At 41.6% G+C, this 23,558-nt stretch overlaps 1 long non-coding RNA gene across 2 annotated transcripts in view; it reads left to right on the top strand.

The window, feature by feature from the left end:
• The window catches only part of LOC106025130 (uncharacterized), a 109,921-nt gene extending 86,586 nt beyond the window's left edge, over window positions 1-23,335 (top strand). For both annotated transcript variants that reach the window (XR_010045480.1, XR_010045479.1), the window contains 4 exons: window positions 15,062-15,932; window positions 18,788-18,909; window positions 21,560-23,019; window positions 23,164-23,335. This is a non-coding gene — a long non-coding RNA (uncharacterized LOC106025130). The remainder of the gene's footprint in view (window positions 1-15,061; window positions 15,933-18,787; window positions 18,910-21,559; window positions 23,020-23,163) is intronic.
• The last annotated feature ends 223 nt before the right edge of the window (window positions 23,336-23,558 follow it).

The following is a 23,558-nucleotide window of genomic DNA, read 5'->3' as shown; positions in this document are numbered from 1 at the left end:
AAATCGATGTCAGACTCTAGCCGAATCTAAGTTGCAGCAGGATATCAGTCTGTATGTTTTGGTGGTTCTCATATCCAGAGCACTGTGGAAAAAATGGGAAAGAGAGTTGGGCTCCCTGGGTCTCAGCCTCCCGGACTTGAACTGGGTACCGATTGGTGCAGGTTCACCACACACATGTGCTATTTCTCCTTAGAGTTAGCTTCCTAACTCTAAGAACACACACAGATGTCCTGATCATCACCTATAAACCTGGCACATGCAGCTCTGCTCTTCTCTGCTCTACTCTGTCATGCATTAGCAAAAAGAGCTTTGCCATCCTGTGGTATACTTATCACTGTAGTAACCGTGTAACTATCTTTAAAAACACAGCTGTTTTCTGCAGCCAGCCACACTCAGGTACCCACTCCATTATTATAAATTAACTGAAGTGCTGCCACACTGTTCTGTTTGCATTGTCACCCTAATAACCTGTTTGCATTGTCAACCTATGCTCCCTTTGTTAGAGACTAATGTTGGTTTGTCAACCTTTGTTCTTTTTGTGAGAGACAAATGTTGCTGTGTCAACCTTTATTCCCTTTGTGAGAGACAAATGTTCATGGAATTAGCAGACCAAGTGCTGTGAATTCTTTTAAGGAAGAAATGAATTCTTTTAAGGAAGAAAGATGGCTATGAAACATCTCTGACCTCAAGCAAAGGGGAACAAAGGCCTTCCTCATTCCTGCTCACTATGTACTTTGCAGTTAATGGGCTATAAAAGTCTGTCCAAATTTTAACCCAGTTACACAGCTTTACAAACTCAATCTGCACTGTGTTGCTGGTGTCAGTTTAAATAAAAGCACTCTTTTTCTTTTTAAAAGATGTCTTGCCCTGTTTTTTGGACAACATTTCAGGGCTCATTTTTGGGGTACAACATTTGGGGGCTCATGCTGGATTGAATGGGGACTCACTCCCCACATTATGTTTCACCAAATGATTGGCTTCAAACATCTGTAAGTATTTGGATCTTTTTTATTTGTAATTTAAGTGCACATGTTTGGAGTTGCAGATGAGCCTGGTGCTCCTTCTGCCCTGGAGTGGGACACCCTCCAAGAAAAGGTTTCTAGCACATTAGTGATTCGGGAATTTGGCCTAATTGGTTTTGTTCTTGGTATATTTACACTGTGGAGCCATTTGCCTGTTTGAATCTATTACCTCAGTACTAACATTCAGGTTTCTTTTATTTCTCTTAAACTAATGTTGCACCCATGTGGTTTCTTGGCTTCAGGGTTATAATGAAAATTATTTTGCTATAGGTTGCCAGACAACTGTGAATCAACAAGTCTTTGTGTGTGTGTGTTTGCGTTTTTCTTGTCTTCTCTGGTGCCTTGTGTTGTGTTATTGTCATTGACCAGTTATTGATAACTATGGGTCAGGCATCATCATCAGAGCCTTTGTCTCCCCTTACTTTGGTTCATAATCATTTCAGAGATTTCAAGGATCAAGCATGGACATATGTAGAACCACAAAATTCTGGGAAGCTCTGAAATTTCTGTGAGCTTGAATGGCCTGCTGTGGTTCCCAACTGGCCCTCAGCAGGTAGTTTTAATTTCTGCACTGCTCATGCCATCCGACAATATGTCTTTGGATCCCCAACCCACCCTGACCAAATTGTGTATATTCAAATTTGGAATGATCTCATTTGTGATCCTCCTTCTTGGCTTAAAAAGTTTCTCAAGGCATCTGAGCTTCAATTTGGAAACCACTGTCTCCTGGCACCTATGAAAATGAAACCAAAACCTGAGCCTGACTTGTGAATGACTCTTCCAAGCAAGGAGGAAGGACCTCTGCCATGGCCTTACTGACCCTTGGCACCAATTCCTGCTCCTCCTGAACCAGTACCCCCTTCTCACCTTCCTAGCCCTATCCAAACCAGAAGTTATTAGCATTTGGAATCCCCTAATTCCTCCACCTCAACTCCCACCCTTCTTCCTCTTCATGAGATCCCTAAATGTGAAGATCCCTCAGCCCAGTATTTACCTATGTCCCATTTTCTACTTCTAAACTTTACCAATGGAAACAAAAACACAAAACAAAACAAAACAAAAATAAAACCTTTTTCTAAGGATCCTCAAGGTATTATTTCTCTTTTAGAATCAGTCTTTTCCACCCATCATCCCCCTTGGGATGATTGTTAGCAGATTTTGCAGTGTTGTTGATGGTGCAGGAAAGAGAACGCATCCACACGTTAAGATGAAAAGTGGTGTGTGATCCTGATGGGAACTCATCCTCTGATCCTGAATGCCTGAACCATGATTTTCCTTTGTCCCGACCTGATTGGAATCCTAACACACTGAAGGTAAGGAGGCTCTTGTTTAGTATCACCAGTTGTTTCTAGAAGCCCTTAAAGGCACTGCCAGAAAACCCACCAATTTGTCCAAGGTCTCAGAGGTAAGGCAATTGGCTAATGAGTCTCCCTCGGGGTTTCTGGAAAGGCTACAGAAGGCCTATTGCATTTATACCCCTATAGATTCAGTGGCACCTGAAAATGCAAGAGCCATTAATATTGCCTTGTAACTCAGTTGGCCCAAACATTAAATGAAAATTGCAAAGGCTTGAGGGATTTGAGGGAATGCCTCTTAGACAGATCAGAAATAGCTCAGAAGGTAATCAACAACCGTGAAGATCCCAAACATCAAAAATTGACAAAGGTATTAGAAGTATTGACTGAGAGAGTTACCAAAACAAATGCAAAGTGTTACCCACCTATAGATAAAAAATCAATGTGCCTACTGTAAGGAGATGGGACACTGGTGAAAGCATTGCCCCAAGCTGAAGGCCAAACTGGAAATGGAAACCAAGGCTCTATTGTCCCGTGATTAGGGAAGTCAGGGCTCTCATGCCCCCCCCCAGCCCAGGCTAACTCTAACTGTGCAGGCCAATCAATTGATTTCTTAGTGGACTCCAGAGCTGCTCATTCAGTTCTGACTTGGCTCATAGGAACCACTACAGGAAAGAAATTAAAAGTATTAGGAGCCACTGGCACCACAAAGATATATCCGAAGTTTCAAGCTCAGATAGCCCAACCAGGACAAAAGACTATCTCTCATGAATTCTTCTGCATCCCAGAATGCCTAGATCCCTTTCTAAGCTGAGACCTCTTGTGTAAACTAAAAGTTCATCTCAGTTTTGAAACAGCCACACCAACAATGCAAATGGCCAATGGCCCAACTGAATTCCTTGGCGCCAAGGTCCTTGCCCTATATCCTGAGGGTATAGAACATTTATTATTGTAAAATCCTAAAGGTTTAAATGACAATGAGCTATTGCACTGCTGGACACAGAAAATCCCTGGGGTTTGGACAGAATAATCCTTCCAGTCTGGCAGTGAACCAAATCCCTTTGGTGACTGAGCTTATACCTCAAGCACTTCCTATTCGGCTCAAGCAATATCCTGAGTCTGAATGCACTACAAGGCATAGCCAGACATATACTAAGGTTAAAAGAACATGGTATATTAAAATCTTGTGTCTCTCCCTGGAATACCCCCTTGCAGCCTGTTCAGAAGCTGGGCACCTAGGATTACTGGCTGGTGCAAGATCTCAGGGAAGTAAACAAAAGAGTTGTAACTCTCCATCCTACTGTACCTAACCCCTATACTTTATTGAGCCTCTTGAGCCCTGAGAGATCTGGTACTCAGTACTGGATTTGAAAGATGCCTTCTTCACTCTCCCCATTGCTCTAGTAAGTCAACATACCTTTGCCTTTCAATTGACTGACCCCACTACAGGAACATCAGAACAATTGACTTGAACATGCATACCACAAGGTTTTAAAAAGGTGCCCACTCTTTTTGATGAGGCTTTGGCCAGAGACCTTTTGGGTTTCAGAGAGACTACCCAGATATGACATTCTGGTGGCAACAGATTCATATGAAAGTTGTGCAAGTGACACCTAAGTGACACCTTAAGGACTCTAGACAGGTTGGGCTATAAGATCTCAGCTAAAAAGGCTCAGCTATGCCAAAAGCACGTAACCTACTTAGGTTACCAAATCCATGAAGGAAAGTGGACTCTTTTCTCTCAGTGGATACAAGCTGTCTGGCAGATCCGAATCCCTGTAACTAAGAATCAGGTATGAGAATTTTTGGGAGCCATATGTTATTTTAGGCTTTGGATTATGAGCTTTGCTGCAATAACCCAGTCACTTTATGACTCATAGAGAGGAGCCACTCAAGACCCTCTAGAGTGGTCAGAATTACAAGACCAGGCCTTTAGGCAACTGAAATCAGCCTTAACAGAAGCTCCAGCTCTGGCTCTGCCAAATTTGCAAAAACCATTTTCCCTCTAAGTTGATGAAAAATGAGGAATAGAAAAAGGAATACTGACCCAGAGTTTAGGACTATGGCAAAGGCCTTTTGCCTATCTTTTAAAGAGATTTGAAACTGTGGCAGTCAGGTAGCTGCCTTGCTTGCAGGTGATTGCCTCAGTGGCTCTCCTCGTGAGAGAGGCCCAAAAGTTGACATTTGGACAAAATGCTTAATTGTCTCCTCTCATTCACTGGAAACTTATTAAGGCTCCGCCAGATTGACTGCTGTCTAACACCTGAGTTATGCACTATCAGGCACTGCTCCTGGATCCAACTATTATCAGTTTTAAGGAAAGAGCAGCCTTAAATCATGCTGCCCTGCTGCCTGATGATGACCCCTACTTGCCTCTTCACAATTATATTGAGGTCATTGATCACCTCACAGGACTTCAAACCAGATTTGATGCATGAGCTGCTACCCAGAATTCCATCATATTTCTCTGATGGAAGTAGTTACATCTATCAAGGTAAGCGGGTCATGGGGGGTGCCATCAGACTCTCAGATTCTATGGGAACAAACCTTGGAGCCAGGGACATAAGCTCAATGAGCTGAACACATAGCTCTTATTAAGGCCCTCAAGTTGTCAGAAGGAAAAGATAAGTATTAGCTACTGCCAATGTTCATGGGACCATTTATCAGGAACAAGGTTTATTGACTTATGGGGGCCAAAAGATCAAAAATGCTCCCCAAACTTTGGATTTGTTGGCTGCCATTTGAATGCCAAGGAAGGTGGCTATTATCCACTGCAAAGCCCATCAAGTAGGAGATGATCCTGTTACATGAGGAAACAATCTGGCAGACACCACTGCTGGAAAAGTGGCCACAAAATTAGTGGGGATTGAAGACAGCCCCGACATTGTGGCTGATTACACCTACTCTGTCAGAGCCCTTTTACACTCAAAATGACTTGCCTTTGGTAACTCAACTCCAAGGGAAGCCTGAATTCCTGGGGGCTTGAACCAACTGCGTGATAAGTGAGTTCTCCTCCCTGAGAGCTTGGGATGAGAACTTAATGCAACAAGCTCATTGGTCAATTCACATAGGAGAATCAAAACTCTCTACCCTTTTATGAGATCATTTCTTTATCCCTCAGTTATCAAAGCTTACTCAGTCTGTGAGCCATAGGTACCCTCAGTGCCAGTTGGTGAACCCAAAGCGACTGCAACAAATGGAAACCACTCATTATTGTGGGACTAGGGCTGGAGAATATTGGGAAGTAGACTTTACAGAGATGGGGAAGCCTGGATTTCAAAGGTATAAGTATTTGCTAGTAATGATTGATACTTTCACTAGTTGGGTCAAAGACTTTCCATCTAAATCTGAGTCAGCTCTGATAGTAGTCAAAAAGCTTTTATATAAGGTTGTCCCATGAATCAGCCTCACTTTATCCATGGGGTCTGACAAAGGCCCAGCTTTTATAGTGCAGATAACTCAAAAATTAACCCAAGATTTGAAGATCAATTGGAAGCTCCATTGCTCTTACCAACCTCAAAGTTCAGGAAAATTAGAAAGGATGAACCAGACCTTAAAAATGGTAATAACTAAGATGGAATTGGAAACTGGCATGAACTGTGTGAGTCTCCTTCCTTTTGCCCTCTTGTGTGCACAATGTACTCTCTATGTTGGAGGTATTTCCACTTTTAAAGCTCTATGTGGGAGACCTCCTCCTCTTATTCCTAAGATTTCTGAGGAAAAAATTAGCTGATTTGGCTAATCAAGATCTCATTAAGTCCCTCCAGGCCCTCAAGCCAGTACTAACTTCCATCCACTGAGTATTCCGACAACAACATCCTCTGCCTGCAGTCCACTCTGAAAATGAATACCCTGCAGAGGAACCTGGGATACTAGTCCTCATCAAGAGACATCACCGTGAATCTCTTGAACCATGGTGGGAAGGCCCTTACACCATGGTCCTCAGCACTCCAACTGTGGTCAAAGTTGCTGGAAAGCCTGCCTGGATTCATCATTCTCACTTCAAGTCGGTTCTGTCCTCTGCCAGTGATCAACCTACAGATGAGTGGACTGTTGTATTCTCCAAGGATTCTTTAAAGCTTAAAATTGCCAAATATATCTGATAATCTTGTACTTCTGTGTTGTTCCTTATGGAGACCTCAAGGAGATACCTCATAATCCACTGTTTGGAAGTTGGAAAATTACTATTTCATTGGTGAATTATTGATAGTCAACACTATTGTCCATGGGATAATTAAGATAAATTTATGTGCCCTATTAAATGACCTCCCAGCAAAAATTAGACAGAAGAGAATGTTGTTTGGTCTGCATACCCTGCTGCGTGATTGGTTGCTAATGGAAGAGAAACCAACTAGGTCTTGCAGGGACCTACATAGTCAAAAGAAATTACAGTCCACTGGTTGGTATCTTTGCCCCCCAAATCAACAGCCAGCCTCTGATCACACTAGTAGGTGTTCACAGTCCATAGAGACAGAATATTTTTATAGACATTGGGGTTTTCAATCTATATCTCCTTGGCAGGGAAACAAAGAGGATCATTACATTTTCCTTATGCAGGACACCTCATCTTCCTGTGACCTCAACCAGTGTAATCTTATGACTTTCAGACCCAAAATCCGAAAAGATCCTGTTTGGAAAGTGGGATTTTTTTTTAATTTTAAAGAATTAAGACAAAAGAGGACATACCAAAGCAGATCAGAACAGAATAATGTAAGCAAAGTAGAATTTCACTAGAAGACAACCCGTAATTAATAGTTAATCCACAATGTCTCTTTCTTTGAAATAGTTGAATATAACTTCATATACAATAGTATCAAACATAACAAAATAGTATAAAAACATCCAAGAGAACAAGAGTATTACAGGGCATTCAGAACCAAATAACAGAAAACAAACAATGGCTACTCTATTATCTCATGTTCCACAGAAAATTTGTTTATACTTTCACATGTAATACAATCCAACAAGGTACATCATGATAGAGCCAATGGAAAAAGAAGAGCAAAAGCATGGTAGGACTTCAGAGCAGGATGATATTATACCAGTACCTGCTATTATAATGACTTATTTCCTTCAAATTAGCTGTTCATACCATCACAGTTAATAAAATCAAACAAACAATGGCAAACCCATTCCACCTAACCAACGTGATTATTATAAGGCCTCAAAACAATGTAAAGGGGAATCATGATTACCATAAACTCTTATGAACACTTACTATTTCTCTTTTTTTCACTATTTCTTACACTAGGGAATAAATACACTATGGTATTTATTCATGTGAGTTTGATTTATTTCGCTTAAGATTATGGTCCCAAGTTGCACCAATTTATTAGCAAATATGTGATCATTCTTTACAGCTGAGTAGTACTCTATTATATAAAAATACCACATCTTTTTTATCCGTTCCTCAATTGATGGACACTTAAGTTGTTTCCAAGATCTGGCTATTACAAATTGTGTTGCTATAAACATGGGTGTACATATATCATTGTAGTATGATATTTTCAGTTCTGGGAATATGCCCAGAAGTAGATAGCTGAGTGGAATGGGACCCCCACTCCCAGCTTTTCTGAGGAATCTCCAGACGGACCTCCACAGTGGCTGCACCAGTCTACACTCCCACAAACAGTGCAGGAGAGTTCCTTTTTTCCCCGCAGCCTCTCCAACATTTTTGGTAGTAGTTTTCTTGATCCTGGCTATTCTTTCAGGAGTGTGATGTTATCTCCGTGTTGTTTTAATTTGCATTTCTCTAATGACTAATGATGAAGATCATTTTTCCATGTATTTATTTGCCTTTGTATATCTTCATCTGAGAATTGTGTATTCATCTCAGAAGCCCATTTTTAGATTGGATCTTTGAATTTAAGGGGTCTGAATTTTTAATTCTTTATATATATTAGACAGAAATCCTTTGTCTGAGGGACAGTTCACTAAGATTTTTTCCCATTTTGTGGGTTTTCTTGTCACTATGCTAGAGATTTCTTTTGACATGCATAAATTTTTTAATAAGAGGTGATCCAAGTTATTGATTCTGGGAAGTGCTTCCCATGCAGTTTGATTCCTGTGCATGAATTCTCTACCTCCCCTATGTCTTCAAGATGTTTACCTACTTTGTCTTCTAACAGATTTAGTGTTTCTGTTTTAATATTCAAATCTTTGATCCATTTAGATATTAATTTAGTATATGGTGATAGGCATGGGGCTAGTTTTAGTTTTCTGCATATGGAGAGCCAGTTTTTCAGGCACCATTTATTAAAGAGACTATCGTTATTCCAGTTAACATGTTTGGCCTTTTTATCAAAGATAAGGTGGTTGAGTGTGTTTGTAGTTGTGGTTGTATCTTTTAGTGTATTCCATTGATCTTCAGATCTGTTTTTATTCCAGTACCAAGTTGATTTTATTACAGTAGTTTTGTAGTGTAATTTCAAGTTAGGAATTGTGATGCCTCTTGCCTTGCCTTTGTTTCCTGGAATTGCCTTTGCTATTCGAGATATCTAGGTATATATCTAGGTATCAGATGAATTTTAGGAGTGATTTCTCTAGGTCTGTGAGGTATATGGATGGTATTTTCATTGGGATTGCATTGAATCTGTATAAAAGTTTTGGGAGAATGGCCATTTTCACAATACTTATTCTCCTTATACATGAGCAAGGGATGTCCCTCCATTTTCTGAGATTGTCTTCTATTTCTTTTTTCAGTATATTATATTATTCCCTGTATAGGTCTTTCACTTCTTTCAAGAGAGTAATTCCTAACTCTTTTAATTTTTAGATGTTAATTTGAAGGGTGTGGTTCTCTAATTTCTCTGTCCATAATTTTGTTCTTAGTGTATAGAAATGCTATTGATTTTGAGCATTGATTTTGTTCCAGCTATATTGCTGAATTTATTTATTATATCTAAGTGTCTTTCAATGGAGTTTTTGGAGTCTTCTATGTAGAGTAACATGTGGTCTGCAAATAATGATAATTTTGTTCCTCTTTTCCTATCCCTTTTATTTCTCTCTCTTGTCGAATTACTCTGGCTAGTATTTCCAATACTATATTGAATAAGAGCATTGATAAGGGACATCCTTGTCTTATGCCTGATTTGAAGGTAAAGGCCGTTAGTTTTTGGACATTGTTATGATACTGGATGTTGGTTTGTGATAGATGGCCTTTATTATATTGAGGTAAAGACCATCTATTCAAATTTTCTGTAAAGTTCTTATCATAAATAAGTGTTGGACCTTATCAAAAGACTTTTTGCATCTATAGAAATGATCATGTGATTCTTACATTTGGTTTTATTGATATTGTGGGTTACATTTATTGATTTACATATGTTGAACCATTCCTGCATTCCTGGGATGAATCCCACTTGGCCATGGTGTGTAATCCTTTTAATGATTTGCTGCATCCTATTTGCCAATATTTTATTGAGGATTTTTGCATCTCTTTTCATTAAGGAGATAGGCCTGTAGTTCTCTTTTTTATTTGGATCTTTCTCAGGTTTTGGCAGTAGAGTAATATTTGCTTCCAAGAATGACTTAGGAAGGATTGCTTCCCTTTCAATTTCATTGAAGAGTTTGAGGAGTGTTGGCAGTATGTTTTCTTTGTATTTCTTGTAGAATTCTTCAGTGAATCCATCTGGGCCTGGGCCCTACTTTGTAGGTAAGGGATTAATTACATTTTCAATTTCATTAACAGATATTGGGTTATTCAGCAGTTTTACATCTTCTTGACCTAGCTTTGATACTTCATATGTTTCTTGGAATCTATCTATTTCTTCTGTGTTATCAAATCTATGAGAGTAGAGGTGTTCAAAATAGGTGCTGATGATATTCTGCATTTCTACAGAGTCTGTAGTGATTTTACCTTTTTCATTCCTTATTGCATGAATTTGAGCTTTTTCTTCCCTTTTTTAATAAGGTTGGCTAGGGACTTATCAGTTTTATTTATTCTTTCAAAACCCAACTCTTTGATTCATTGATTCTTTGGATTGTTTTCTTAGTATTAATTTCTGCCCTGATTTTTATAATGTCCTCCCATTTTTGGCTTTGGGCTTGACTTGATTTTCTTTTTCTAGATGTTTGAGGTGTAGCATCAGGTTATTTATTTTTATTCATTCTATTTTCCTGATATTGGAACTCAGTGCAATAAATTTCCCTTTGAGGATAGCTTTCATTGTATCCCACAGATTCCTGTAAATTGTATTTGTATTTTTGTTTGCTTGTAGGTATCGCTTAATTTCTTCTTTTATTTCTCCTGTGACCTGCTGATTACTCAACAGTGTGTTATTCAGTTTCTATGTGTTTGTGGGATTTGTGCTGTATCTTTTATCATTAATTTCTAATTTCATGGTGAGATGATCTGATAACATACATGGGATAATTTCAACTCTCTTGCATTTATTTAAATATGTTATGTTGTCTAATATATGATCTATTTTAGAAAATGTCTATGTACTGCTGAGAAGAATTTGTATTCTGATGTTGTTGGGTTGAGCACACTGCATATTTTTATCAAGTCCATTTGTCCACATGTTTGATTAAGTTCTGTTAATTCTTTGCTGATTTTCTGTCTGCTTGATCTGTCCCTTGGTGTCAATGGTGTGTTAAGGTTTCCTGTTATAACTGTGTTACTGCTAATTTGGTTGTACATTTTTTAAATACTTTATATAACTGGGTTCTCTGGAATTTGGTGCATATATATTTAAGATTGTTATCTCTTCCTCTTGAAGTTTTCCCCTAAACAGTATATAATGACCTTCTTTATTGCTTCTGATCATTATTGGCTTGAAATTCACATTTTCTGCAAACAGAATAGCTACCCTCACTTTTGGGGGTGTTCCTGTTGCATGAAGTATTGTTTTCCATCCTTTGTCTTTCAGTCTGTGAGTATCCTTTTGGATTAGATGGGCTTCTTATAGACACAATATGGTTGGATGCTGCTTCTTGATCCATTCTGCCAGTCTGTTTTTTTTTTAACTTGGTGCACTGAGACCATTTACATTAATGGTTATAACTGTTATATCTTGGTTTATCTTTCACATGTTATCTTTCTGCTGTGAATCTTTATCTTTCAGTTCTGTTTAATTGTCTGCTTTGCTTACTGATTTTTTCCTAAGTGCATTTAAACTGTCTTTCAGTATTCTTAGTGGGGTTGGCTTGGTGATCATGAAGTTCTTCAGGTGTTCTTTGTCATGGAAGTATCTCATTTCTCCATCCATTTTGAAGGACAGTTTTGCAGGTTACATTATTTCTAGGTTGGAAATCATTTTCCTTTAGGATCTGGAACACTTCAATCTATGCTCTTCTTGACTTTATTGTTTGTGCTGAGAAGTCTACTGTGATTCTGATAGGTTTTCCTTTATAGATGATCTGTCTTTTCACTCTGACAGTTTTTAATATTCTATTCTTATGTTGGCTTTCTGGGATGGTGATTATTATATGTCTGTGTGTAGTTCTATTTTGGCTATGACTATTTGGAGTTCTATGTGCTTCACTGATCCTGATGTCAGATTTTGTTCTCATGTTTGGGAAATTTTCAGTTATTACATCTCTAAATATCCTCTTGACATCTTTTATGTTGTCCTCTTCTTTTTCATTTATCCCTATCAATTGTATATTGTTTTGCTTTGCATCATCTTGCAGCTGTTGAATTGTTATTTCCTGGTTGCTTGTTATTTTTTAAAGATATTGCCTTTCCTGTTCACTAGCTGCAATCCTGTCTTTGAGGTCTGAAATTCTATCTTTGCTTTCATTGAGGTGGTTTTGACAACTTTCAGTGGAATTTTTGATTTCCTGTATATCTCTTTGCATCTGCTTTATGTATTCTGTCTGTTTCTTATATTGTTCACCCAAGGGTTCTACCTTTTTGTTAAGTTCCTCCAATTTTTAAACTGTGTCTTCTTTAGACATGTTCAGCATCTCTTTCATTACTTTTATCATTCTTCTTTTTCCTGGGAGATTATTTCTAGTTTGAATTCCTTTAAAGCTTCAAAGAGTTGCTTCTTTATTGCAGTTGCTATTATCTCAGATATTTCAGGTGTATGGTATATATTTTCTTCTATGTACATAGCTCCTAAGGTTTCATGGGATACGCTCGAGTTCTGAGATTACATTTTGGTCTTTTGCTTTGTCATTTTCCTGTATTTCTATGCTTTACATGTTATTCCAAGGCTTCCTCTGGATATGTTGGAAATCGTCTCCCATGCCTTAGGCTCCTGGGACTGAATGGAAGTTGCTGAGCCGGGTCCAGTTAGGCCCTTAGGCCCTCCCATGCCACCTGCAGTGTTTTAGGTAGCTGGGCAGGCATCTAACCACTGTGAATGATGGGTTGAAGCTCTCCTTGGGTGAAGACCAATGACCTGGAATACACTTCACCTTCTCTGAGATCCCCAACCAGCCATTTCTTGGTTTTGGAGGTCACTGGGTGTGTCCTGGGCAGAGCTGAACCCTGCCAAGTGCAGCCTAGCTTGGCTGGGCTCTGGGTGGGTCCTTGAGCTCTGGAAGAGATTTTCTTAAAGTATACCCGGGGCTCTGGATGGCACACAGACTTGCCCCAGCAGGCTAATTCCCCAGTTTGGGAGGTCACTCAATGCTGATTCCTTAAAAGACTGGCCTCATGAGTCTGTAATCTCAAGCAGGAAATATCCTATGGCTCCTAGAAATTCACACATTTGCTTTCTAGTCATGGGGATTGGAATCTGTTGAAGGGCTTGCACCCGCTGGTAGGAAAGAGTTAGTTTTAAGTAAACTCTAATAACTAACTGTGGGGCATTTTGCTTAATATCAGCAGCCAGCAGTTACAAAGGCAATATCAATGGCTCTTGCATTTTTAGGTGCCACTGGATCTATGGGTATACAAATGTAATAGACCTCGAGCAATCTTTTTAGAAAGCCCAAGGGGGAATCATCATCTAATTGTCTCACCGCTGCTACCTTGGACAAATTGGTGGGTTTTCTGGCAGCCCTTAAAGGCTTCTGAGAACAACTGGCGATACCAGAGGAGAGCCTTCTTGACTCTGTTTGTCCAATTAGGGTGGGACAAAGGGAAAACACGGTTCTGGCATTTAGGGTCAGAGGACCGGTTTTCATATGGAATTCACACTGCCTTTTACCTCACAGCACGAATGTTCTCTCTCCCTTCTGCTGTAAACAGAACCTACAACATCTGCTGGCAGTCATCCCAAGTGGGATGATGAATGGAGAAGAAAGATCCTACCCCTTTTTAGAATATAATCTTATTTTAATGGAAACATTTTGCAGTAAAGGTTTACTGATCCAATTTTGTCAAATTCTGAATACATTTGTTTTTCTCTGTTTTGTAATTATTACCAGTCAATTACCCAATTACCTTTTTCTAGCTTTTTAGACAATATTAAAACATTTTTTAAAAATCCTTGAAGTCACTTTCTTAGTAGTCTAAAATATATTAAATCATTTTTTGTCTTTTTATCACCTTAAAATGGTACACATTAAAAACTGTAACTTTTTTAAACTGGCTCAATAACGGTATGACCTGGCTTTACTTGGTAAAGTCAATATGATTTTAAAAATCATAAACATATACATGTATATTTACATTTTAACCAAAAAGAAAAATATTTTAAAGACATGCTGAGGTTGTACATAATCAGTTGAGGACTAAAAATTAAACAAGGCACCACAAAAGACAAGACCAACATTAAATACACAAACAAAGGTTTTTCTGTCCATGGTTCAGTGACCTAAAGGGAAATAAATTTTCATTATGACCCTTAAGTCCAATAAGCCACATGGAACCTGAAACAGTAGTTTAAGAGAAATAAAAGAAATCTGAATGTTAGTACTGAGGTAACAGATTCAAACAAGCAAATGGTTCCACAGTAAAAATATACCAAGCACAGAACCAAATGGACAAAAGTCCCACATCATAAATGGGCTAGAAGCCCTTTCTCAGAGGGCATCCCACTCCAGGACAGAAGAAGCCAGCCAAGCTCATCTGCAACTTTAAACGTGTGCACTCAAATTACAAAGAACAAAAGACCCAAATACTTACAGATGGTTCAAGCTGATTGATCATTGAAAAAAAAAAATGTGGGGAGGGGTCCCCATGTAATCCCGGATGAACCCCCAAACAAGGCCTCATGATGAAGAACAGTGCAAGATGACATCTTTTTTAAAAGAAGCACTTTTATTTTAGCTAGCCCAGTGACACAGTGCAGATGGAATTTGCAAAGCTGTGCAACTGAGTTAGAATTTTGAATGATTTGTATAATTCATTTATAATTAGCTCACAGATCATTAAGTACATAATGATGAGAAATAGAAATAAGGTGGGCCTTTGTTCCCTTTTACTTGAGGTCAGAGTCATTTCACAGTGGGCAGTTAGCCAATTCATAGCCCTTGTTCTGCCAATTCTAGGAACATTTGTCTCTCATAAAGGGAACAACTATTGATACAGCATCATTTGTCTTTTACAAGGGGAACAAAAGTTGACACAGCAAATGGGTTACTGGGGTGGGGGTACAGAACAGCAAGATGCTGTGTTCAGTTAAACTATAACTGTGTGGTTGGGGCTTGGTTCCTAGGGTGATAAGCATAAGTATGACACACTTAGGCTTGGAGCTGGGATGGAGCCTTGCTCTTGTCATTTTCCTGATAGGATCTTATAGCTGCAAATTGACTTGAGTCCTCAGGCCATAGCAAGATGAACCCCTGGTTGGAGACACTAAAAGAATTTGATGACTGCCTGAGTGACTTCTCTAATCCATACAGGGAGCATGGGAAAGTCCAGTGCATCATGGAGCCATACCTCTGCCTGCCTCCCACAGCTGCTGGTGAAAGCAGCCAGCAGGGCTCAAACCAGAGCCAAGCCATGCCACCCTCCAGGTCCCCAAGATGATTTGTGGCTCCTCTGATATCCCCAGGAGTGTGAACACCCAGAATGCAGCAACAGCCCCAGATGAAGCCATGGAAGCAATCCTTGATGAGCCGACTGAGACTTTTCTTCAGAAGGCTCACGCCATGACACATGAAGAGAACTGGCCCACAGCAGACTACACAAGCACCCTTTCTCTGGCATCCCCCAGATATCACTCCTTGATTGCCCGAAGACCCATGTCTGCACAAGCAAGCTGACTGTCCCTGAGGGTGGTGGCCAGATGCAGGATATAAGGGGTCAGAAGACTCTCAATGGCATCCAGATGAGTACATTGTTGGGAGGTCACATCATCAGCCTCAAGGAGAATCAGATCCTCTCTGGGACACCGATGAGAGTTGCCTTGGGTCAGCAGATCTTTCACTTGGCTGCCATGGTAAACCCTGTTTGTGATCAAAGCCTCTATGTGAAGAAGATTACAAATGCCTCGATTGGTCAGAGGTTAATGGGGACCAGATGGTGACTTTAACCAATGGTCAGAAACTCAGTGGAGGATATCAGCTTGTAGCAGTGCCATGACTCATAGACTTGCTGGCAATTACTGGCATCTAGGAACAAATCCCAGAACAGAATGGGAACTTCCAGATGAAGAGGTACCCACTGCAGACGAATTCCCAGAGATCCAGGCCCTATGTCTGCCCACACAAGTGCTGCGAAAATCTTACATGATGCCTACTCACCTGCGTATCCACTAGCACACACCCAATGGTAAGTGAGGTTTTGGGTGCCAGGGAGGTGCATGTGGCCCTGAATGGGTGTGTTTACAAAGCTTCACAGAGCTCCCTGGGCATTCGTGGTTTCCACTTGTATACTGTTGATGGGCCTTCAATGCAGCTTCTCCCCCATGAGAGCTTCACGCTTATGCTATGCTCTACCAGAGAGCTTCATCTCTAGCTATCTTTTCCTCTTCCTTCCTGTCCTCCACACCTTGCTTCTTGTTCTTCCAGCTCATTTTGTTCTACAACTCTTCCTCTTCTCCAGCTTCCAATCTCTTTCACCCTGTCTCTCCCTCTCCCACTCCTTCCTACTTATCCTTTCCCTGGTTCTTTCCCAAATGACTGCCTCACACCCCAGCCAGCTTGACAAGCATCTCTTGTGCACTCTCTCTGTCTCTCTCTGTCTCTCTCTCTGTCTCTCTCTCTGTCTCTCTCTGTCTCTCTCTCTGTCTCTCTCTCTGTCTCTCTCTCTGTCTCTGTCTCTCTCTCTCTCTCTCTCTCTCTGTCTCTCTCTCTCTCTCTCTCCCTCCCTCTCCCTCCCTCCCTCCCAGGCCAGAAGCCCTATGTGTGCAATGTGCAAGAATATGAGTGGAGATTCAACTGCTCAGATGAGCTGAAGTGACACATGAGAAGCCACAGTGGGGAGTGACCCTACATGTGTCACATCTGCCAGAAGAAGTTTCTGAGGTCTGATCACCTAACACAGCATTAGAGAGTCCACAACTGATCTCCCCGCCAACTGGCACCCAGCAGTCTACCAGGAACATTGCATACTTGGGACATTCCCCCTGAGCCTTTGCTCTTGCTTCCTACCCATCCCTCTACCAATCCCTAATAAATAGCTTACACCTGCCAGCTCTCTTCTCTTTCATTATTTGCTCAAGAAAGGGAAAAGGCTTTTGTGGCTTTGGCTGTAGAGACTTAGCACTGTGCACATTCAGAGTTATAGAAGCACTCTTGCTTCATCTCCCTCTCTAGGGCAATGGTGCACCTGGGCTCTGCATCTCAGGATTTGCTCTCTAGATGCAGTACTTGTCTAATACACTTGATCCACATTTCTGCCCCAGTGGTTTTCTCAGCTGGACTATTTCCTGTAAGTCTTTCAATCCCACCTCTGGCATGAAAAGTGAAAGACTCTTTTCCTTGACCTCAGCTGAGCACGGTTGTCGTGGTTTATGTTTGTGGCCCCCAGCCTCATGATTTTCATTGTGCATTTGTGATGGTTCATTGTCTAATGCTTGGATTGATGGTGTCAGTACTACACCCACAAAGGGGTGGAACCAGGATATAATGTAATGTGTAATGTAATGGCAGGAAGAAGGTGTGTCTTGCTCTTTGGTGGTTCCTGCTTGCTGTTTGCATTCTCTGTGAACTGTGGCCCTCCCATGCCAGCCTGCCTTGGAGCCAACTGAGTATGGACTTAAACTCCAAAAGCTATAAGAAATAAACCTTTCCTTTCCCAGTTTTGGGCTACAGGTATTTTGTCTCAGTGATGAGTAAAAATTAACTAAGAAAGAATTTGGTACCAAGGAGTGGGGTCGTTTGCTGTGACTATACCTGACCATGTTTTTTGAGAGTCTTTGGAAATGGCTTGTGGGCAAGTTTGGAAAGGTCAGACATGTTGCCTGGATGCATAGAGCTGGAGCAACGTAGGTTGTTCTGTAGAGGAGATTCTGGTCAGAGCTCAGGAGACCAGAAGACTGATAGAAAGCCTCATGGTAAAGACCAGGCTTGGGAGGTTTCAGCTGGGAAGAAGGACTGCATTCCCCATGATGTGTGTTATGGCTTGGCAGAAAGTTTGTCTGCATTTTGCTCCTGCCCAGAGACTTTGCCTGAGACTGAGACAAAGGGCAATGGACTGATTAATATTGAAAAAGAAATTGAATATTGAGTCTGTGGCATGGCTATTGTTGGGGCTTTTAGCCTACTTTGCTGAAAATCAAGAGCAAAGAGCCCAGCAGGATAATTTGCAATTCTGTGATATTGGCCAGAAGGAAAATGCCAGGAAAGCTGTGTATTGTAAAGACAGAGTTGAGATTTTGATTGCTGAAGAGAAACAGAGATAAGAAAGATGGCCCTGGGGCATCCCAGGAAGAGGATCCCCCCACACTTTGCAGCCTCACTGCAAAGGTAAAAGAATTTGCTCAGAGGAGAAAGCTGCAGAGCACCAGGTTTCAGAATGTCGACAGAGGCCATATGAGGTCCCAGAATGGTGAAAGAGGCCACATGACATTCCAGAATGACAGCAACATAGAGAAGCTTTGCCTCACAATCAGTAAAAAGAGCCCTGAGATCCAGGCAACTGACCCCTACAGCTGAGAGAGAGAAGCCGGGCTACTGCTCCAGCTAGCAGCAAACCTTAAGGGCATCCACAAGGTGCTGATTTTAGGTGCAAAGAAAATGCACAAATTCTGAGGGTAAGGCAGCTACCTAAATTGCAAAGGGTCTGGCAGGGCAAGCAATGTGTCCCTGAAAGGGAAACTTGTGAAGATGTAAAGGTAAAGCCAAAGGTATAGTGGAGACCCCAGAAGTTTGGAAAAGCCTGGAATGTGAATGACCCGAGGGAAACTGCAAAAAGCGAGCAGAGAAAATTTAAGAGAAAAGCTGTGGGAGTTGAAATTGCCAGAAGTGCTGTGGGGGTGGAATCACCCAAGTCTTTTGGAGCTTGAAACCAGTTTGCTTCAGATGCTGAGCATGGAATTCTAGGACTTAATGTTTGCCTTGCTGGATGTTGGACTTGCTTTGTTTTCAATGCTTTATATTTCCCTGCTTGTAACTTTTGGAATGGTAATGTTTATCTTGTGCCTTTGCATTTCAGGAATGTTTAACCTTATTTCATTTGTACAGGGGGTTACAATTAAGAGCTTGCCATAGATCTTGGAGGAGACTTGGAACTTGGACTTTTCCTCAATGCTGAAACTTAGGACTTTGGCAACTCTTGGAGGTCGACTAAATGTCTTTTGCAAAAAGTAAGTTCATGAGTACTGGGGGCCAGGGGAGGAATGTCATGAAATATGTCTGTGGCCCCCAGGCCTCATGAGTTTGCACTGTGCATTTGTGATGGTTCATTGTCTAGTTCTTGGATTGATGGTGTCAGTGCTACACCCACAAATGGGTGAAGCCAAGATGTAATGGAATGGCAGGAAGAAGGTATGCTTGCTCTTTGCTGGTTCCTGCTTGCTGTTTGGAGCTGCTGTGAACTATGGCCCAACCATGCCAGCCTGCCTTGGAGCCAACTGAGTATAGACTGAAACCCCCAAACACTGTAAGAAATAAACATGTCCTTTCCCAACTTAGGGCTTCAGGTATTCTGTCTCAGCAATGAGTAAAAACTAATTATGACAGTGGTGGTGTGCAATTGTGTTTCTAGATAACTGGGAAGCTGAAGCAGAAAGTCAACAAATCCCAGATCCATCTGAGTAAATCCTTTATTTCTTGGATTCTATCCTCTTTGGCTTTCACATGGTGTGACTATGCAGTTGAGAAAGAACTCTGAATCACTGCAATCATCTTGCACCCGTCTCTCAAGGAGGTGTGTGTGCATGGGCGTGTGAGCCACCAAACACACTTAGCCTGGCAATTTGGGAAGATGCTCTGACAGTACAGCTCACAAGTGGATGATGAGGTCCCTCAGTGGTAGAGGAGCCCTGAGTCTTATCTGTAAAATCCTGGAGACACGTCCCTTTCACTAAACTCTTAAGATAGCAGGCAAGGGGCAAGAAACTATGGAGAAAGATTCTTTGGCATGACGGTTTGGTCTGCTTTGGGTAGTGACTGATCAACTGCATGCCTTTGTGGCCTGTGGCTCAGCAATGGCCCTAACAAGGGTTGGGTGTGAAAGGAATGCCCTCAACTAGTGACACAGAATAAAATGGAGGATAAACGGAGGCTTGGGTACCATAGCAACATTAAATAGCCTCTTGCTAAGACCTTGTTTCCTTGCTCCAGGATCCACATTATAAGTTCCCCAACCCCTCTCAACAGCAGCCTGGCCTTGGAACTATCCTTTCAACATGTGCACATGATAATGACCTTTAGCACCCAAGCTAGAATTGCTGTGGACACCAACATTTTTCTCAGCCCCTCTTCCATCATTTCAATTTCTTTTCAGTGTTTTGAATACAGCAAGGGTGGAAATGAGAGGCCAAGAGTTTAGAGAGTGCAGTTGGCCTTACCTTAAGGCTGCCAAGTGGGCTAAGAGAAGACTCTATGCCCATCTGTGACCATCCAGATCTACATTATGGGACATGCACCTATAGGCAAAGGTCTGTGACTCATGAAACACAAGGAGACAAATGCTGATGACACATCACATTCAGAGACTCAAACAGTTTTCCTCCATTTTCAAGGCAACAATAAAGCATGCATTAAATGGTTTCACCTGCCATAAATTGTGACTGCCCTGTATGACACATTTCATTGAAACCCTATTGTATTCATTTGCACACAGTTTTGAGTGCAGTATACCAAGATTCTCTGCAACTATAAATGCTAATTACCATATCCTTCCCCACCCCAACAAACACATTCTGATTCAATCTGTTTCTATCTAGTCAATAGACAATGCCACTTGGTCACTGCAGTTCATGTCTCTGTCTTCAGAATCTGGGAGGCTGGGCCAAGACTATCACATGTTGAATTCTAAGAAGCAGAACTGAGGGAATTAGCAAGCTTTTAACTGGGAACCCACAAAAACTAGGGCTAGGTGTTTAATTGAGTAAGAATGCACTACAGGCAATAAGCAGGAGTGAATGGAAATCTAACCAAAAACAAATACAGAGATTGCCAAGAGAGTGTGGGCAACATAGAGGGATCATACAGGAGTGAGAGTGAGAGTGAGAGAGAGTGTCATAGAGAGAGACATACAGACAGACAGGCAGAGGGTGAGAAAGAGACACACACAACAAAAGAAAGAGACAGAGACAGAAAGACAGAAGGAGACAGAGAGACACACAGAGAGAGATACTGAGAATGAGAAAGAGTGCCAAAATTAGAGGTAATGAGAGTCAGAAAGTTAAAGAAGATGAGAGAGAGAGAGAGAGAGAGAGAGAGATGACAGAGAGATGACAGAGAGATAGAGAGACAGAGAGAGAGAAAGACAGACAGATGGACAGAGAGAGACATATAGACAATAAATGAGAGAGACATGGAAAAAGAGAAAAGACTGAATGATAAAAACAAGTGATAGCAGAGGGTGAACAGAGACTCGGAGAGAAAATATGAGCATGAGGCAGACAGAGAGAAGTAGAGAGACAGAGAGAAAGAAAAACAGAAGCAGAGAGAGACAGAGAGAGAGAGAGAGAGAGAGAGAGAGAGAGAGAGAGAGAGAGCTGAAAAGACAAGGAGAGAGAGCTAGAAATTGTGAGATAAATGAAAAGCTTTTACTCTAGTGGGTACCAAGGAATATGCATGGGAGTTGTGTGCCTGAAACCTGAGGGTTGTATGTTCAATAGCAGCATGGGCTATTGTGGGAACAGTTGGTCAAAGATGAGAAGCACAGACTGAACCTAGTCATGTGAGTGCCACCAAAAAAGAGAAATATTTGTAAGACCTCAGCCATTCCAGGAGCCTTGTGTGTGCTGCAATGTTAATATTGTTGTTTTTCTTTTCCTTTTTCAGGCACTAAGTCCCTGTGTCTTGCAGGCTGGCCTCAAACTCACTGTGTATCACATAGTGTGATTGAATTAATGACAAACTTGTGGTCTCAGCCTGTCTGGTGCCATGATTATGGGCATGGGCTTCTACCAAGTCCTGGCTCATCCCTAGCAGATGTTGAAATGAAAAATGGAAGCACAACCAAAGGATTTTTACTAGTGTTTTTTGGACTGTAGTCTTGAGTGGATCCATAATGGGCTTTGGGCAACATGATTCTTCATGAAAGTACATAAGAGGATGAAAAATCCCCTTCTGTGGACAAGAGGTGAGCACTCCTTGCCTCTGACCTGAGAGCACAGCATGCCAATGTCAAGAGTGCCCTGCATGGTCTCTACAAGTGCTACACAAAGATATGACACCTGCTCATGTTGATCAGGTGTCCTGGGCTCCATGGAAGAGGCATGGGAACAACACAGAACCAGGGAGTCAGTGCTGTCGTGTTATGACCAACTCCACTCCCAGCTCTCCACACCAATTACCTCCTGTCTATCACCACCATATGCAGCCAGCCACCTGCCTTCCTACCCATCTCACAGACAGGACCCACAAGAGAACTGCCATCTTGAAGGAGGTACATAGTACAAGATCGATTTGAATTGGAAAAGGATGTGAGAGACCTGCTGCTGCCTCCATGTTTGAATTCTAAGTTGAAGCCTGAATCAAATGCCATTTTGTGTCCTCCTCTATGTATCGGTGTCCATGCATTTACTTTGGAGTGTTGACACATTGTGTCACTGTTGGCTTGGGGGTATCCTTGACTTCATAACATATGCCAGGCTGGCTGAAATTGCCTGCAGTTCATCTGGGCCAACTTCCCAAAAGATGGGATATAAGATGGGCCTCCAATCCCATCAAATTTGCATCAGATGGCACCTGTTAGGAGATTTGTGTGGGACTAGAGATTTAGTTCTCAGAACATGTGGAAAGGGATTCAGAGTCCTTGCAAGACACAGGATCCAATGGAAGGGCTAGACAGCAGGTGGACAGAAACGGTGGAAACTGCATTAGATGTGAGGTGAGGAAAGTCCAAAGAGAGAGAAGAACAGAGAGTTCTTTCCTTCTGCCCAATGATTTCTGATATCTGTGAGCACCACACTGCCTAAAAGGAACACATGAGGGATGATATGACAGGTGACTACAGCAGGTGAGGCTAGGCAGCTAAGGGGCTGCTGGGTTGCGAAAGCTGCCCCAGACCCTGGAGATGGCCTCGCCCCAGGTAGGCGTGGCCAACAGCTGGCTGGAATCTTCGGATACTCCCACTGCACCTGAGGGCCTCTAAAAGCCCTGCACTACTCCTCCTGAAACTGAGAAGTATTCTGACCGTCCCAGCTCTGTAGAGGCTTCCAAGCTGAGTGCAGCTGTCTGCCATCCTCATTCGACTTGGAAAGAGGCCTGGGTGTCTGCACTTCTGGGAGCACACTCTGGTGAGTCTCAACCACCAAACGTGTGGTCCTAGGTCCAGTGCCCATGGCTGCGAGGGCAGAAATTCCTAGGTGGAGACAATGGGATCTGTAGCAGGGGCTTGTTCCAAGCAGTAGGATGAGGTAAAGGTGCTCCCTTTCTTCCAGGTGCATTGTACTGGATGAATGTTCAAGAGAAGTGAGCACAAAGTTCTCATTGCATGAGGCAAACTTGTCATCCTCCTGCAGGAGTCTGTCCAGGGCTGCTATATCGGGGCTGGTATGTTCTCAATGGCGTGATTTTTGCATTCAAAGAATTATAAACACACAGTATCATAAGATGGGATAAAATCTATACAGAAATATATATATATATATATATATATATATATTTATTTATACAAGTGTTTCTATGTATATCTTTCTATTTGTATATACCAATATTAGCATGTGTGAACAAAAGATACATACAATAGACTTGTACTACCTTTTTCTTTTTGAAGTCTCTCCTCTGATGTGTTTGCTTCTCTTTTTGCCCCATGCATTAAAATCTATTTGTGCTG

The sequence above is a fragment of the Cavia porcellus genome, unplaced genomic scaffold (assembly GCF_034190915.1).
Source record: "Cavia porcellus strain 051 isolate PalLab524CR breed Dunkin Hartley unplaced genomic scaffold, mCavPor4.1 scaffold_34, whole genome shotgun sequence".
NCBI classification, from domain to species: domain Eukaryota; kingdom Metazoa; phylum Chordata; class Mammalia; order Rodentia; family Caviidae; genus Cavia; species Cavia porcellus.
The sequence above is the reverse complement of the archived record's forward strand: the minus strand, read 5'-3'. Positions and strand labels throughout refer to the sequence as shown.